The sequence below is a fragment of the Schistocerca nitens genome, chromosome 2 (genome assembly GCF_023898315.1).
Source record: "Schistocerca nitens isolate TAMUIC-IGC-003100 chromosome 2, iqSchNite1.1, whole genome shotgun sequence".
Classification (NCBI taxonomy): domain Eukaryota; kingdom Metazoa; phylum Arthropoda; class Insecta; order Orthoptera; family Acrididae; genus Schistocerca; species Schistocerca nitens.
In genome coordinates, this window is record NC_064615.1 from 241,076,820 (window position 1) to 241,092,457 (window position 15,638).

The following is a 15,638-nucleotide window of genomic DNA, read 5'->3' on the forward strand; positions in this document are numbered from 1 at the left end:
ACAGGACCTGCAACATGCGGTCGTGCATTATCCTGCTGAAATGTAGGGTTTCGCACGGATCGAATGAAGGGTAGAGCCACGTGTCGTAACACATCTGAAATGTAACGTCCACTGTTCAAAGTGCCATCAATGCGAACAAGAGGTGATCGAGACGTGTAACCAATGGCACCCCATACCATCACGCCGGGTGATAAGCCAGTATGGCGATGACGAATACACGCTGCCAATGTGTGTTCACCGCAATGTCGCCAAACACGGATGCGACCATCATGATGCTGTAAACAGAACCTGGAATCATCCGAAAAAATGAGGTTTTGCCATTCGTGCACCCAGGTTCGTCGTTGAGTACACCATCGCAGGCGCTCCTGTCTGTGACGCGGCTTCAAGGATAACCGCAGCCATGGTCTCCGAGCTGATAGTCCATGCTGCTGCAAACGTCGTCTAACTGTTCATGCAGATGGATGTTGTGTTGCAAACGTCACCATCTGTTGACTCAGGGATCGAGACGTGGCTGCACGATCCGTTACAGCCATGCGGATAAGATGCGTGTCTTGTAGACTGCTAGTGATACGAGGCCGTTGGGATCCAGCACGGCGTTACGTATTACCCTCCTGAACCCACCGATACCATATTCTGCTAACACTGATTGGATCACGACCAACGCGAGCAGCAATGTTGCGATACGATAAACCGCAATCGCGATAGGCTACAATCCGACCTTTATCAAAGTCGGAAACGTGATGATACGCATTTCTCCTCCTTACACGGAGCATCACAACAACGTTTCACCAGGCAACGCCGGTCAAATGCTGCTTGAGAAATCGGTTGGAAACTTCCCTCATGTCAGCACGTTGTAGTTGTCCCCACCGGCGCCAACCTTGTGTGAATGCTCTGAAAAGCTAATCATTTGCATATCACAGCAACTTCTTCCTGCCGGTTAAATTTCGCGTCTGTAGCACGCCATCTTCGTGGTGTAGCAATTTTACTAGGCAGTAGTGTAGATGGAAATGTGCCATGTCACCGGGCCATAGCTGTTTGCGATTGGTGTGAAGAACATTTTGGACAGTTCGAGCGAATGATTTGGACATCCAGATCGCCCCACACGAATCCCATCGAACATTTGTGAAACATAATCGACAGATCAGTTCGTGCACAAAATCCTACAGCGGCCACATTTTCGTAATTATGTACGGCTATAGAGGCAGCATGGCTCATTATTTCTGCAGGGGACTTGCTGAGTCCCTGCCACGTCGAGTTGTTAGACTACCTCGGGCAACACGATGTTAGGAGGTATTACGTGAGTTTACCCCAGAGAACATCAGATGTGATGCGACAGATGTCTGGTCCCTCTTTCTGTCACCTGTGTGTAAAAACGACATTTTTTTAAATGTACGTGAATGTAATGTTTGCATATCTGCAGGGGCTGGACAGAAATATGACAACACTACGAGAAATGCGTTCTTCAACATAGATGCCAGTCAAGCCCACAGGCACCGCTGCTGTATTTGACCACGAAAGGTACCTGGGCAGTGTCTTCAATATGTTGCAAGTGTCAGTCGTTGCGAGATCAGTGTTCTGTGTAGTTGTGCGTGCATTGGGTCGGAGCTAAGTGCAATCGAACTTGGGCCAATTTTTGGTGTTTGTATGCTGGATGCTTCTGTAACCAAGCTAGCCGAAGTGTTGGGTGTTTCAGGAGGCATCGTGTCGAAGAGTTATACCGCATACAGGAAAAGCGGAAAAATATCATCCGCTAAATCGCTAAGCGGACGAAAGTTGTGTGGAGTGAGCGTGACACACGGCAGTTCAAAAGGATTGTCACTAGAAATACGAGAACGACAGCTGAAAAAGCCACTGCAGAACTACATGTCGCACTTGCGAACACTGTCAGCTCCAAAACAACTCGACAGAAGCTACAAAAGCAGGGAATTACAGGGCGAGCTGCAGTTTAAAAACCGCTCATTGGTGATGCAAATGCTTTTAACAGGAACACACGGCGCCATGAAACCTGGACTATGGAGCAATGGAAAAAAGTCATTTGGTCGAATGAGTTTTCTTTCAAACTGTTTCTAGCTTCTTGCCGAGTTTACATCTGAAGAGCGAAACGTAATGATGGTATATGGTATAAGATCGAATTGAAAACCATACAGGACCTGTATTTATCCATTCCGAGACGACTGGAAGCCGTTTTGAATGGTAACGGGTTTCCTACACCGTATTACGCATGGAAATGTGTTTTTGTTGTTTCGGTATTTTTGTCCGTCCTCAGTATATCAAAAGCTGTATTACGGTACTATAAAAAACTAAACTCCACCCCAACAGGCTATGAAGGCCCATCGGTAACAACCGGCCGCCGTGTCCTCCTCAGCCCACTGGATGCGGATATGTAGGAGCATGTGGCAAGCACACCGCGTCGATTTACGAAACCGGAGCCGCTACTTCTGAGTCAAGTAGCTCCTCAGTTTGCCTCCACGGGCTGAGTGCAACCCACTTGCCAACAGCGCTCGGCAGACCTGATGGTAAGCCATTCAAGTGCGATCCCAGCCTGACATCGCTTAGTTTCGATGATCTGACGGGAAGCGGTGTTACCACTGCTGCAAGACCATTTGCTATTACGTTATCATACTTAACAAAAAAACCATGTTGTACGTTACCTATACATTCTGGAAAAAATGCATCGCTTGTTATATGGATTACGTATAATCTTTTCTTTTATTTGATGCTAGTCCTCACATCTTCCTCATTTATTGTCTACACCTTAATGCTTTTCTGTACTATTTTTACATTTTGCGTATTCACACTCTTGGTTCTGAGACTTTGCTATTCCGCTTTTTCACTATACTCTTGCACAACTGACTTATAATTTTATAGAAAAATATTACTCCGTCCTTGTATCATACGTTTTATGAGACATGTATTTAAAGTCTTTTAACACTGTATGCATGAAGCAGCATCAGTTATATCTGTGCTTCGGCTTAATCTTCATAACAAATATCTATGTCCAGATATTCTTTGATAAGCTTACATTCAGCTGACGATCAGTTCTACACACTACTTCTTGTCCAAGGATTCATGTTTGGTTTTATAGCCTTTCCGTTCAGGTAGTGCAGTAACTGTATAGTTATGACACGTCATAATTTATACCACCTACGTATAAATGATTTCAGTTGTTTCATGCCTTGCTTTGATGTATACAAATGCCGCGATGATGGTGTAATCCGGACACGGTAGTTATAACAAGAGACAATCAAACCGCCGCAACGGTATTGACCGGCCATCGTGTCATCCTCAGTGCTCCAGGCGTCACTGATGCGGATATGGAAGGCATGTGGTCAGCACACCGCTCTTCCGGCCGTATGTCAGTTTACGAGACTGGAGCCGCTACTTCTCAGTCAAGTAGTTCCTCAATTGGCCTCACAAGGGCTGAGTGCACCCCGCTTGCCAACAGAGCTCGGCAGACCGGATGGCCACCCATCCACTTACTAGCCCAACCCGACAGCGCTTAACTTTGGTGATCTGACGGGAACCGGCGTTACCACTGCGGTAAGTCCGTTGGCTCAATAAGACAAGTATTACAGTGAAAAAACGTGTCTTTCGGCAGCGTAACTGACGGCGCACAAATACCCGGACTTTATTCATCCAGTGCTTGTGAGTTAGAACACTTAGCAACTTTGAACAAACTTCACATATAATGTCAAATCTATACGAAACTTTTTCTTGCTTACATCTCCACAAAATGATGGGAGAGAAAACGTTTAAAAAACTTCAGCAACGGACATGGCGTTTTAATTTATTACTTATTTACTACCGACTCAATTCGTACCACGTTAAAAAATTCGAAAATCAGTACGCCCATGCGCCATTATGCCTCGCCGCATCATAACAATGTACCAAAAAAAGGATCAAGTTCGACAATTTCCCTGGGTGCATTATGTGTTCGCACCTCTCGCCATATGTCGGTGAGTCCAGAATCACTATTCAGACTGAATCTGCTCTCTTCCGAGATCACGCGACCTCCCTTCTCGTTGGTCCAGTGACCATGTTCTTGGCACCATGTTAACGGTGTCGCCGATGTGCCAGTGCCAACGGAACACAACGCACTGATCATCTAGGAAAGAGGCCACGCCCCATGGCCGGCCGTGTGGCCGAGCGGTTCTAGACGCTTCAGTCTGGAACCGCGCGACCGCTACGGTCGCAGGTTCGAATCCTGCCTCGGGCATGGATGTGTGTGATATCCTTAGGTTAATTAGGTTTAAGTAGTTCTAAGTTCTAGGGAACTGATGACCTCAGACGTTAAGTCCCATAGTGCTCAGAGCCATTTGAACCATTTTTTTGACCTCAGATGGTTCAAATGGCTCTGAGCACTATGGGACTCAACTGCTGTGGTCATAAGTCCCCTAGAACTTAGAACTACTTAAACCTAACTAACCTAAGGACAGCACACAACACCCAGCCATCACGAGGCAGAGAAAATCCCTGACCCCGCCGGGAATCGAACCCGGGAACCCGGACGTGGGAAGCGAGAACGCTACCGCACGACCACGAGATGCGGGCTGACCTCAGATGTTAAGTCCCATAGTGCTCAGAGCCATTTTGAACCACGGCCCATGTAGTCTCCGTGCCACTGTGAAGCGTGAGACTGCGTGTCTTGCAGTGCTGTTGAATGTGGTTGCAATTGCACCTGTTGTCTGACATTGGTTCCTTCTTGCCTGTTGCACAATGCAGCTGCCATCTGTTGCTGCAGTTGACTGTGATCGACCACCTCCTCTACTTCGGGCAGCACTGCATGCTGCTCAGGACGCTCCCCATGCACGTAAAAAAAAAATGCTGTGAGCAATACCAAACAGCTGGACTGCACTCGTTCACACGTTTCCTTCTAGTTTGCCGATCGTTCTTCTCCATGTGAAGTCATCCCACGTGTTGTCTCTGGGCCATTTTGTACTGATGAACACCACCATACTGCACAAAAACTGCTGGCTGCTTGACACACACTGTCTTTCCCCGTTCCTCCAGCTGCCTCGTGTTGCGGGGCCAGTCCCATTTGGCTCTATAGTCGCGTGCCTCTCACGCCATGAGCCGTCCAAACTTCTGTGTGCGACTGGAAGACCTCTGACATCATCATCCCGCACCTTCGTTCGTTCCCGCCTAGCAGTAAATATATTATGTTACTTTATGTAGCTTGGTTGGTTGGGTGATATGGGGGGAGGGGACCAAACAGCGAGGTCATCAGTCCCATCCTGATTAGGAAAGGATGGGGAAGGAAGTCGGCCGTGCTCTTTCAAAGTAACCATTCGGGCATTTGCCTGAAGCGATTTTAGGGAAATCACGGAAAATCTAAACCAGCTTTGGCGGGCGTGAATTTGGACCATCGTCCTCCCGAATGCGAGTCCAGAGCGCTAACCACTGCACCACCTCGCTCGGTATTTAGCTTTGCAGTGCAGTGTATCATCCTCAAATATTCAAAAGTTGACAGTGAGCTTCAGCATTTCATATGGTTGGCCTCCACTCATGTTGTTTCAGACAGTGATTTTAGAAATGGAGCACATTGTACGTTCGCTGTTACCAAATAGGTGGACAACAATGACAGAAGAGGAAGACAGTGCCACAGGGAAAACTTCAAGACGGAACAACAGAATGGGAGAACAGCTCATAACGCTAAACAACAAACTGTATTATGCACAAACAAATTCTTAAAGATATATTATACATCTTCTTTCATTCCACGAATTGCTCTGAGAATATCAATGAAATACTTGTGTCTGAAAAATCAGACAATGTATGCTTATTATCATGTGTATGTCAACAAACGCCAGTCGTTAGGCTTAACTTTCGAAACTCTACTACTTAAAAAAATTTAAGAAACGAGTTCAATAAATTCTAAGTGGGAGTCTGACTATTAAAGAGCATTTATTAACAATTCTCCATTTCTGTAATAAACGGAATGCTATCTTCCATATTCTCAGTTCTGGATCATGTACTATTCTGTAAACGGTACGTATACAACAACAAGAACAAAAATAATCTACCCTGACTTAATGGAAGCTGCGCATAGCACTAGGGACTGAGGAGTTTTTTTGCAACTACAGTCGATGTCATTAAGACATATGCCAAAACAGAGTGTAATACACTCCTGGAAATTGAAATAAGAACACCGTGAATTCATTGTCCCAGGAAGGGGAAACTTTATTGACACATTCCTGGGGTCAGATACATCACATGATCACACTGACAGAACCACAGGCACATAGACACAGGCAACAGAGCATGCACAATGTCGGCACTAGTACAGTGTATATCCACCTTTCGCAGCAATGCAGGCTGCTATTCTCCCATGGAGACGATCGTAGAGATGCTGGATGTAGTCCTGTGGAACGGCTTGCCATGCCATTTCCACCTGGCGCCTCAGTTGGACCAGCGTTCGTGCTGGACGTGCAGACCGCGTGAGACGACGCTTCATCCAGTCCCAAACATGCTCAATGGGGGACAGATCCGGAGATCTTTCTGGCCAGGGTAGTTGACTTACACCTTCTAGAGCACGTTGGGTGGCACGGGATACATGCGGACGTGCATTGTCCTGTTGGAACAGCAAGTTCCCTTGCCGGTCTAGGAATGGTAGAACGATGGGTTCGATGACGGTTTGGATGTACCGTGCACTATTCAGTGTCCCCTCGACGATCACCAGTGGTGTACGGCCAGTGTAGGAGATCGCTCCCCACACCATGATGCCGGGTGTTGGCCCTGTGTGCCTCGGTCGTATGCAGTCCTGATTGTGGCGCTCACCTGCACGGCGCCAAACACGCATACGACCATCATTGGCACCAAGGCAGAAGCGACTCTCATCGCTGAAGACGACACGTCTCCATTCGTCCCTCCATTCACGCCTGTCGCGACACCACTGGAGGCGGGCTGCACGATGTTGGGGCGTGAGCGGAAGACGGCCTAACGGTGTGCGGGACCGTAGCCCAGCTTCATGGAGACGGTTGCGAATGGTCCTCGCCGATACCCCAGGAGCAACAGTGTCCCTAATTTGCTGGGAAGTGGCGGTGCGGTCCCCTACGGCACTGCGTTGGATCCTACGGTCTTGGCGTGCATCCGTGGGTCGCTGCGGTCCGGTCCCAGGTCGACGGGCACGTGCACCTTCCGCCGACCACTGGCGACAACATCGATGTACTGTGGAGACCTCACGCCCCACGTGTTGAGCAATTCGGCGGTACGTCCACCCGGCCTCCCGCATGCCCACTATACGCCCTCGCTCAAAGTCCGTCAACTGCACATACGGTTCACGTCCACGCTGTAGCGGCATGCTACCAGTGTTAAAGACTGCGATGGAGCTCCGTATGCCACGGCAAACTGGCTGACACTGACGGCGGCGGTGCACAAATGCTGCGCAGCTAGCGCCATTCGACGGCCAACACCGCGGTTCCTGGTGTGTCCGCTGTGCCGTGCGTGTGATCATTGCTTGTACAGCCCTCTCGCAGTGTCCGGAGCAAGTATGGTGGGTCTGACACACCGGTGTCAATGTGTTCTTTTTTCCATTTCCGGGAGTGTAGAAATGTTGTATTGAAATATTGTATCGAAACTTATGCGAAAAAGATTTCGAAGAACTGTGCTAATAAAAATGAGACTCACTGTGCGACATAACTGGGACCTGAATTTGACATTGGGACAGGATGAAGTGAAAGCCATAGGTCAAATACACATACGCTGTGGACGGGTCAGATTAGAGGAACAAATTGGTTTAAAGTGACACCAGTTGCCTAAAAAAACACAGATAACCTCTAAGGGCGTGCGTTTACCAGCAAAATTAGTAAATATATCGGGCTGTCAACACAGATATCACCATCGAAGCGTCACAGTTATGCACCGATAGTGCCGACATGCTATATCAACGACACTGAACGGCGTTCTTGACGTCTGGAACACTGCGACGCAAACAGGAAGCAGAAATGATGGATCTAAGGCGCGTGGCCAGTAGTCAGAAAATTCCTCGCAAGTCATGTAACTACGTGGTCTGTCACATCGTCGCCGGCCGGTGTGGCCGAGCGGTTCTAGGCGCTTCAGTCTGGAACCGCGCGACCGCTACGGTCGCAGATTCGAATCCTGCCTCGGGCATGGATGTGTGTGATGTCCTTAGGTTAGTTAGGTTGAAGTAGTTCTAAGTCTAGAGGACTGATGACCTCAGATGTTAAGTCTCATAGTGCTTAGAGCCATTTGAACCATTTGTCACATCGTCAGCTCAGCAATCTGTACACTTCAGTATGATTGGGACAGACTGAAAATGAACGTCTGGCCTGTAATGGACTGATCAAGCGCTCACCTTTCGCTATACATAGTGCCTTTCAATACGGTTAAGGAAAGGACTACCCGATACGCTTTATAAATTTATTATACGACACAAAGAAATTCATAATTATTAGTATTTCACATGTTGTAGTTTTAATAACATGAATAACATGAGTTTCATTATTTTTCAAATAACTTAATTATTTTTCATATACTGGATTTATTTCTATATTTGTTATTTTAATCTGAAGTCATCAACATTAAAAATTTTAAAATTTTTGAAATTACTTCAAAGGAAATAGCACCGATAAGTAAATCATTTGTTACGTAAAAGTATTTCTTTGATATATATACAATCTTTGTCCATCTTGGTTAATAGTTGAAAGTTGTACATAATGGCGGGAGTGAGATGTAGTTGTTGGCACATACTGCCGCGTTTAACATTCACAGTTTCATGATGTTATCCTTGGAAATTAAATCAAATGATTCTGTATGAAGAAAATTGAGACTGTTATTACGCGTTGATGTATTGTTGTACATTTGACATGTTCTACATCTGGTGGATCCCCTCATTATCGATCAATTGGCACGAAAATTGCATCTAATCAAATCTTCCGTTTGTCTTGTTTTGAAGAGGGAGTATAATTTTTGATCTGTGGAACCTTGCGACTGACGATAATGAAAAGCTCTAAATTTATAGAAAATGTGGAAACATTAAAATTCAGTATGTGAAATCAAGAAATGAATGCATTTTAACCACACAGTGTCCGTTTCTGAAAATCAATACCTGGATCATGCTACTGAGATGCAAACAATTCTTTCAGCGATCCTTGGATTCGTCGAGGAGCCACAAGAAAGAGATGAGCAGTAAAATTGTTACTATCCGATCTTCTTTCTCAGAGATTTTGGCTGCACTAAACTAGCGTTGCCACTGCTAAAAAAGGTTAATTTGATTTAAACAACAATTGAAAACTTTTCAAGTTCGTACATCTAATTGTTTTATGCATTAAGAAAGGCTCTATCCAGATTTAGATTGTCTGTAGAGGTGAAGCAAGGAGCAGTAAGTAGGAGAAACAGGAATCGACACCCTATCAAGCCAACGTGATTTTCTAAAGCATTTGAGGCGTAGGTGAGCTGAGTGCCCTTCCTCCAATTCCCTTAGTGATTATGAGAAGTCCCAGACACACTAGCATGGTTTCTCCACAGGTCTCGTAACTGTTTTGATTGAAGGAGAATCGCCAGTGGAGAGGTCCGTGATATTATTTTCTTTATCGTTCAGAACAGCTATCAACTACACTCCTGGAAATTGAAATAAGAACACCGTGAATTCATTGTCCCAGGAAGGGGAAACTTTATTGACACATTCCTGGGGTCAGATACATCACATGATCACACTGACAGAACCACAGGCACATAGACACAGGCAACAGAGCATGCACAATGTCGGCACTAGTACAGTGTATATCCACCTTTCGCAGCAATGCAGGCTGCTATTCTCCCATGGAGACGATCGTAGAGATGCTGGATGTAGTCCTGTGGAACGGCTTGCCATGCCATTTCCACCTGGCGCCTCAGTTGGACCAGCGTTCGTGCTGGACGTGTGCAGACCGCGTGAGACGACGCTTCATCCAGTCCCAAACATGCTCAATGGGGGACAGATCCGGAGATCTTGCTGGCCAGGGTAGTTGACTTACACCTTCTAGAGCACGTTGGGTGGCACGGGATACATGCGGACGTGCATTGTCCTGTAGGAACAGCAAGTTCTCTTGCCGGTCTAGGAATGGTAGAACGATGGGTTCGATGACGGTTTGGATGTACCGTGCACTATTCAGTGTCCCCTCGACGATCACCAGTGGTGTACGGCCAGTGTAGGAGATCGCTCCCCACACCATGATGCCTCGGTCGTATGCAGTCCTGATTGTGGCGCTCACCTGCACGGCGCCAAACACGCATACGACCATCATTGGCACCAAGGCAGAAGCGACTCTCATCGCTGAAGACGACACGTCTCCATTCGTCCCTCCATTCACGCCTGTCGCGACACCACTGGAGGCGGGCTGCACGATGTTGGGGCGTGAGCGGAAGACGGCCTAACGGTGTGCGGGACCGTAGCCCAGCTTCATGGAGACGGTTGCGAATGGTCCTCGCCGATACCCCAGGAGCTACAGTGTCCCTAATTTGCTGGGAAGTGGCGGTGCGGTCCCCTACGGCACTGCGTAGGATCCTACGGTCTTGGCGTGCATCCGTGCGTCGCTGCGGTCCGGTCCCAGGTCGACGGGCACGTGCACCTTCCGCCGACCACTGGCGACAACATCGATGTACTGTGGAGACCTCACGCCCCACGTGTTGAGCAATTCGGCGGTACGTCCACCCGGCCTCCCGCATGCCCACTATACGCCCTCGCTCAAAGTCCGTCAACTGCACATACGGTTCACGTCCACGCTGTCGCGGCATGCTACCAGTGTTACAGACTGCGATGGAGCTCCGTATGCCACGGCAAACTGGCTGACACTGACGGCGGCGGTGCACAAATGCTGCGCAGCTAGCGCCATTCGACGGCCAACACCGCGGTTCCTGGTGTGTCCGCTGTGCCGTGCGTGTGATCATTGCTTGTACATCCCTCTCGCAGTGTCCGGAGCAAGTATGGTGGGTCTGACACACCGGTGTCAATGTGTTCTTTTTTCCATTTCCAGGAGTGTATATTTACCGTACGGTGCACGATGGAGGGTACTTTGTAGTACTAGTATTATTCAGTCATGCAGTCTGTCACAAATGCCAGTTCTCTAAACTTTCTCAATAGTCTTTCGCGAAAAGAACGTTGTCTTCCCTCCAGGGATTCCCACTGCAGCTCACGTAGCACGTGTGCAACACAAGCAGCTCACGTAGCGCTTCTGTGCTACTTGCATAGTTGATCGAAACTACCGGCCACAAATCTACCAGAACGTCCTTGAATTGCTTCGATGCCGTCCTTTAATCCAATCTGGTGAGGATCCGAAACTCTGCAGCTGTACTCAATAAATGAAACTTCCTTTCAGGTTAATATTGTGTGCCGGACCGTGACTCGAACTCGAGACCTTGGCCTTTCGCGGGCAAGTACTCACCAATTGAGCTACCGCAGCAAGGCCCGCGACCCGTTCGCCACTACCTCGTGTCTCCTAACTTCAAAACTTCACAGATGTTCTGCCGCAAAACTTGAGGGACTAGCACTGCTGGAAGAAAGGATATTGCGCGAAGTAACGTAGTCACAGGCTTGGGGATGTTTCCAGAATGTGGGAGACCCCGCTGAAGAGTGAAACTTTTATTCTGGAAACAGCCCCCAGACAGTGGTTAAGCCATGTCTCCGCAATATCATTTCTTCCCCGAGTAGTAGTCCCTCAAGTTTTGGGGCAGAACTTCTGTAAAGTTTGGAAGGTAGTACGGGGTACTGGCGGAAGTAAAGCTGTGAGGATGGGTCGTGAGTCTTGCTTGGGTAGTTCGGTTAGAGAGTGCTAGGTCGTGAAAGGCAAAGGTCTTCGGTTCGAGTCTCAATCCGGCACACAGTTTTGATCTGCCTGGAAGTTTCGTATCAGCGTACACTCCGCTGCACAGAGAAAGCTTTATTGTACTCAATAAATGGCTGCACAAGTGTTCTGTCCGTGGTCTGCTTTCCACTCCTGACGATACCCTTGCCTCTCAGCTGCATCCATACTTGACACACCCTTCTTCAGTTGAAGTGCATATGGAAGTTTGAAAATTACGTTTACAACAGCGTATGAAGTCACCTTCACATTTTGCAAATACAAAAGAAGGACGGAATATAGGGTTAAACATCCTGTCTCTTTGGTGGCCGGAAACAGAGTCATTTCGAGAAGGATAGAGAACTTAGTCGGCTTGAGCGTTTCTTGATTCAAATGGTTCAAATGGCTCTGAGCACTATGGGACTTAACTTCTGAGGTCATTAGTCCCCTAGAACTTCTTAAACCTAACTAACCTAAGGACATCACACACATCCATGCCCGAGGCAGGAGTCGAACCTGCGACCGTAGTGGTCGCGCGGTTCCAGACTGTAGCGACTAGAACCGCTCGGCCACAACAGCCGGCCTAAGCGTTGCTTCTCGGCGGTCTTCGCACGGAGCATGAAAGCACAACACCCCACCTGACATCTCCAAAACGCTATTGATTGCGTAATCAAACGGACCCTGAGTGATGCCACGCTTTCATCTTTCTTGGATGAAAGCCACGTCATTACCATCAGCTGGCGGAACACAACCTAAGTCTGTCCACATTCGTGAACAGAGCGGCAAGCCGTCTTCACACAAGACATGTTTCTCATCGTTAAGCGCGCCAGACGCTTAGAAATGTGCAGGTGCATCAGGTAGAACGTGCTCGCCATCATGATTTTCAACTGCAGCACTCTCCAGCGCCAGTCGGCGATATCTGGCTCGCGAAACAGACCGTTTGTTTACGAAAATGGACCATAGTAAAATTCATACGTTAGCTCTCTCCTCCCTTGTCCATATGCTAGCCATATTGTTCTGTCTATAACACTGAACATGTTATAAGGTAAAAAACTAAATAAATAAATCCACCTCCAACATAGCCGTGTGGGGGGCGGGGGGCTCCCTGTCTTTAACACGCAATCTCTTGGTTATCTTCCGACCAGCTTCTCTCCAAGACCGATCGATATAGCACACATCTCCCCGTTATTGTACTATGTCATTATTCATTTCGTCGAACTAAGCTACGTTTGGAACGATCTCCTGGACACCCGTGCGAAGGACTTATATCCTTTGTTTACATCGTCCACCTCTCGCAACGCCATTAAGGTACACCACCCAGACGTTAACTGGCGGACGGCTTGGGGAGGCGTCCACGCATCCTCCTTACCATCGAACGTCTCAGCACTTTAGTATGTCGTTGTAAACGGGAAATTCCCGGGCAATCATCGACTTGCTGTGACTGCCAACTCGACGACATCGACAAGCATCGTCTTGAGTACCCCCAGAGACGGCACGTTTGGCTCCTCATCCAATGTATCGAGGGCTGTTACCTCCACGCCCTGACAACGTCGATTATCCTGCTGTTGCTCCAGATTTTTCACTACCCGTTTGCAAAACACCACACACTCATCTGGTGTCGAGTACAGGCTTCAGAGTACCTCTTTCACAACAGTCGACATACGGCGCTTGACATCTGATATCGGGTTGTGATCTCGCACAGTACGTCACCCGGCTGCCTCATTACCGACGAACCTTGGCAGGATATGTCCACAGCGCCTTTCTTACGCGCACCACAGTTGTAGTGTGCCCAGTCTCCCCATTTCTTGACACAACGGTGATCATCTTCCACATTACAGTAGACCGAGACGTACAGGTCAAAGAACGGATATACAGTAGAACCCCTCTAATCCGTCACCTTCGGAACCGGGACTATGGTCGGAACGAGAAAAAGGTCGGATTATCCGAAAAATCTAATATTTATTGCAAAAAATATAAAAAGACATTTAGTACAAAAAAATTAAACGATATAAGAACTAAAGTATGTCTACAGTAATATAAAAATATGTTTTTTGCACAGTGTTAAACAATATATTAACTAAAAAACGTCTACACACACTAAAGTAAGTATTGGTTTCAAAAAGGAAAAACGACAAACAAATTACAGTCTGTACTGTACTTAATAACGTATAAACGTTATATACTGTAAACTAAAAATGGTTTTTAGCACTGTATATGAAAAAGAAATTTTTTACAAAGAAATAACCTACTGTATGCATTGTTTTTACTGTAAAAACGAAAACAAATTACTTGGAAAAAAAGTCAGTGATACATTTTTGTTTAGCAGATGTTATTCTAGATTTAGCTGCAGTGTCCCTCCATTTTTTTATCCGCAAAACGTCCATTCGACTTGAAATTGGATTCTGCTCGATGTATTGAAGGGCGCTGTCAAAAGCGTTTTTTGCATCGTTGTGTGAAATCCGGGTGGGGGTTCGTCTTCGCCGTCCGAGTCCTCATTCACAGTTTCCTGGCTAACAGCGGCAACAATATGGTCGTCATTGAGCTCTTAAAAAGTGTCACAGTCTTTGTCACATTCGTTGATCCACTCTTCAACTTCATTGGCAGGGACGTTCGGCTCCAGAGTTTGTAGATCTTTAAGGATTTCCAGTGCGTCGTTGTTTTGCTCATGTTCGGTATGCTCATTTTCAGTCATAACTTATGGCCAAAGCTTACGCCACGATTTCCGCAGTGTGTCAGGTTTCAGTTCATCCCATGCTGCAGCGATTGTGTAGATAGCATCTTTGATGTTCAGGGATTTTATTGCTTCGAATAAGTTATGACCTCCTTCAGATTTTTCCAAGATTGAGCTGATATACTTTCTGCGATATCGCCTTTTTAACCATTCTATAGCGCCCTGATCCATTGGTTGGATGAGTGAGGTCACATTAGGAGGCAGGAAGAGAGCTCTTATGTCCCCTTTCACCAAATCTTCCACGGATGAATGTGATGGTGCGTTATCCAACAGCAGTAGAACACGAACAGGCAGATTTTTTTGCTTCAAGTCTTTTTCGACCGATGGCAAAAACTCGTCGAAAACCCAGGATTTAAAAAGTTTGTAGTCCATCCAAGCAGATTTTTGATTGCGGTAATAAACCGGCAAGGAAGAGAAGTTTATATTTTTGAATGCCCTTGGCTTCTTAGATATGCCAATGGCGAACAAGGGGAGCTTGTGGGTACCATCTGCGTTGCTACAAGGAATGACTGTTATTCTATCTTTTATAAGTTTCGTTCCTACCACGGAGTCATTTGAAGCTGCGAGCGTTTTGGTGGCAACATTTTAAAGTTCAGCCCTGTCTCGTCGATGTTATACAATTGGCAGGGTAACAGTTCATTTTCTTCTACAATTTCTTGAATCTTAACAGAAAACTCCGTAGCAGCTGCGCCATCGGCAGTTTTTCACAGGAAATAGAAAGAAATCGGATACCTTGAAGAGTTTTACAACCATCAATCCAGCCTTCACTAGCAGCATATTTACTTTCGGCTTCCAGTTTTTGTGCAAAACTATCGCTTTTTCTTTGAGAATTGGCCCGGATATTGGATTTCGTTTCCTTCTTTCTTGACAAAACCACATCCACAATGCGATATCAAGCAGTTTAAGTTCAGGCTTTTTTAATGTGTTACGATTCTTCAGAACGTTTTCACCGTCAATCGAAACTGTATAGGATTCAATGTCTTTACGATTCTTCCTCCAATCCTTAACTGTCGTAACACCTACATTCAGTTCCTTTGTAATTTTTTAGAGCGATTCTCCTTCGTCTAGTCTTTGTAGCCCTGCTAATTTTTCATTTAGTGAAAGAGTTACGTGTTTACGTTAGAATCCAG

The 15,638-nt window shown here is 46.8% G+C and overlaps 1 protein-coding gene and 1 pseudogene across 1 annotated transcript in view; both read right to left on the minus strand.

Annotated features, from left to right (window-relative positions):
* The window catches only part of LOC126235959 (protein 5NUC-like), a 260,942-nt gene that overhangs the window by 129,124 nt on the left and 116,180 nt on the right, over positions 1 to 15,638 (minus strand). The window lies entirely within an intron of this gene.
* Positions 3,437 to 3,554, minus strand: LOC126237805 (5S ribosomal RNA; annotated as a pseudogene).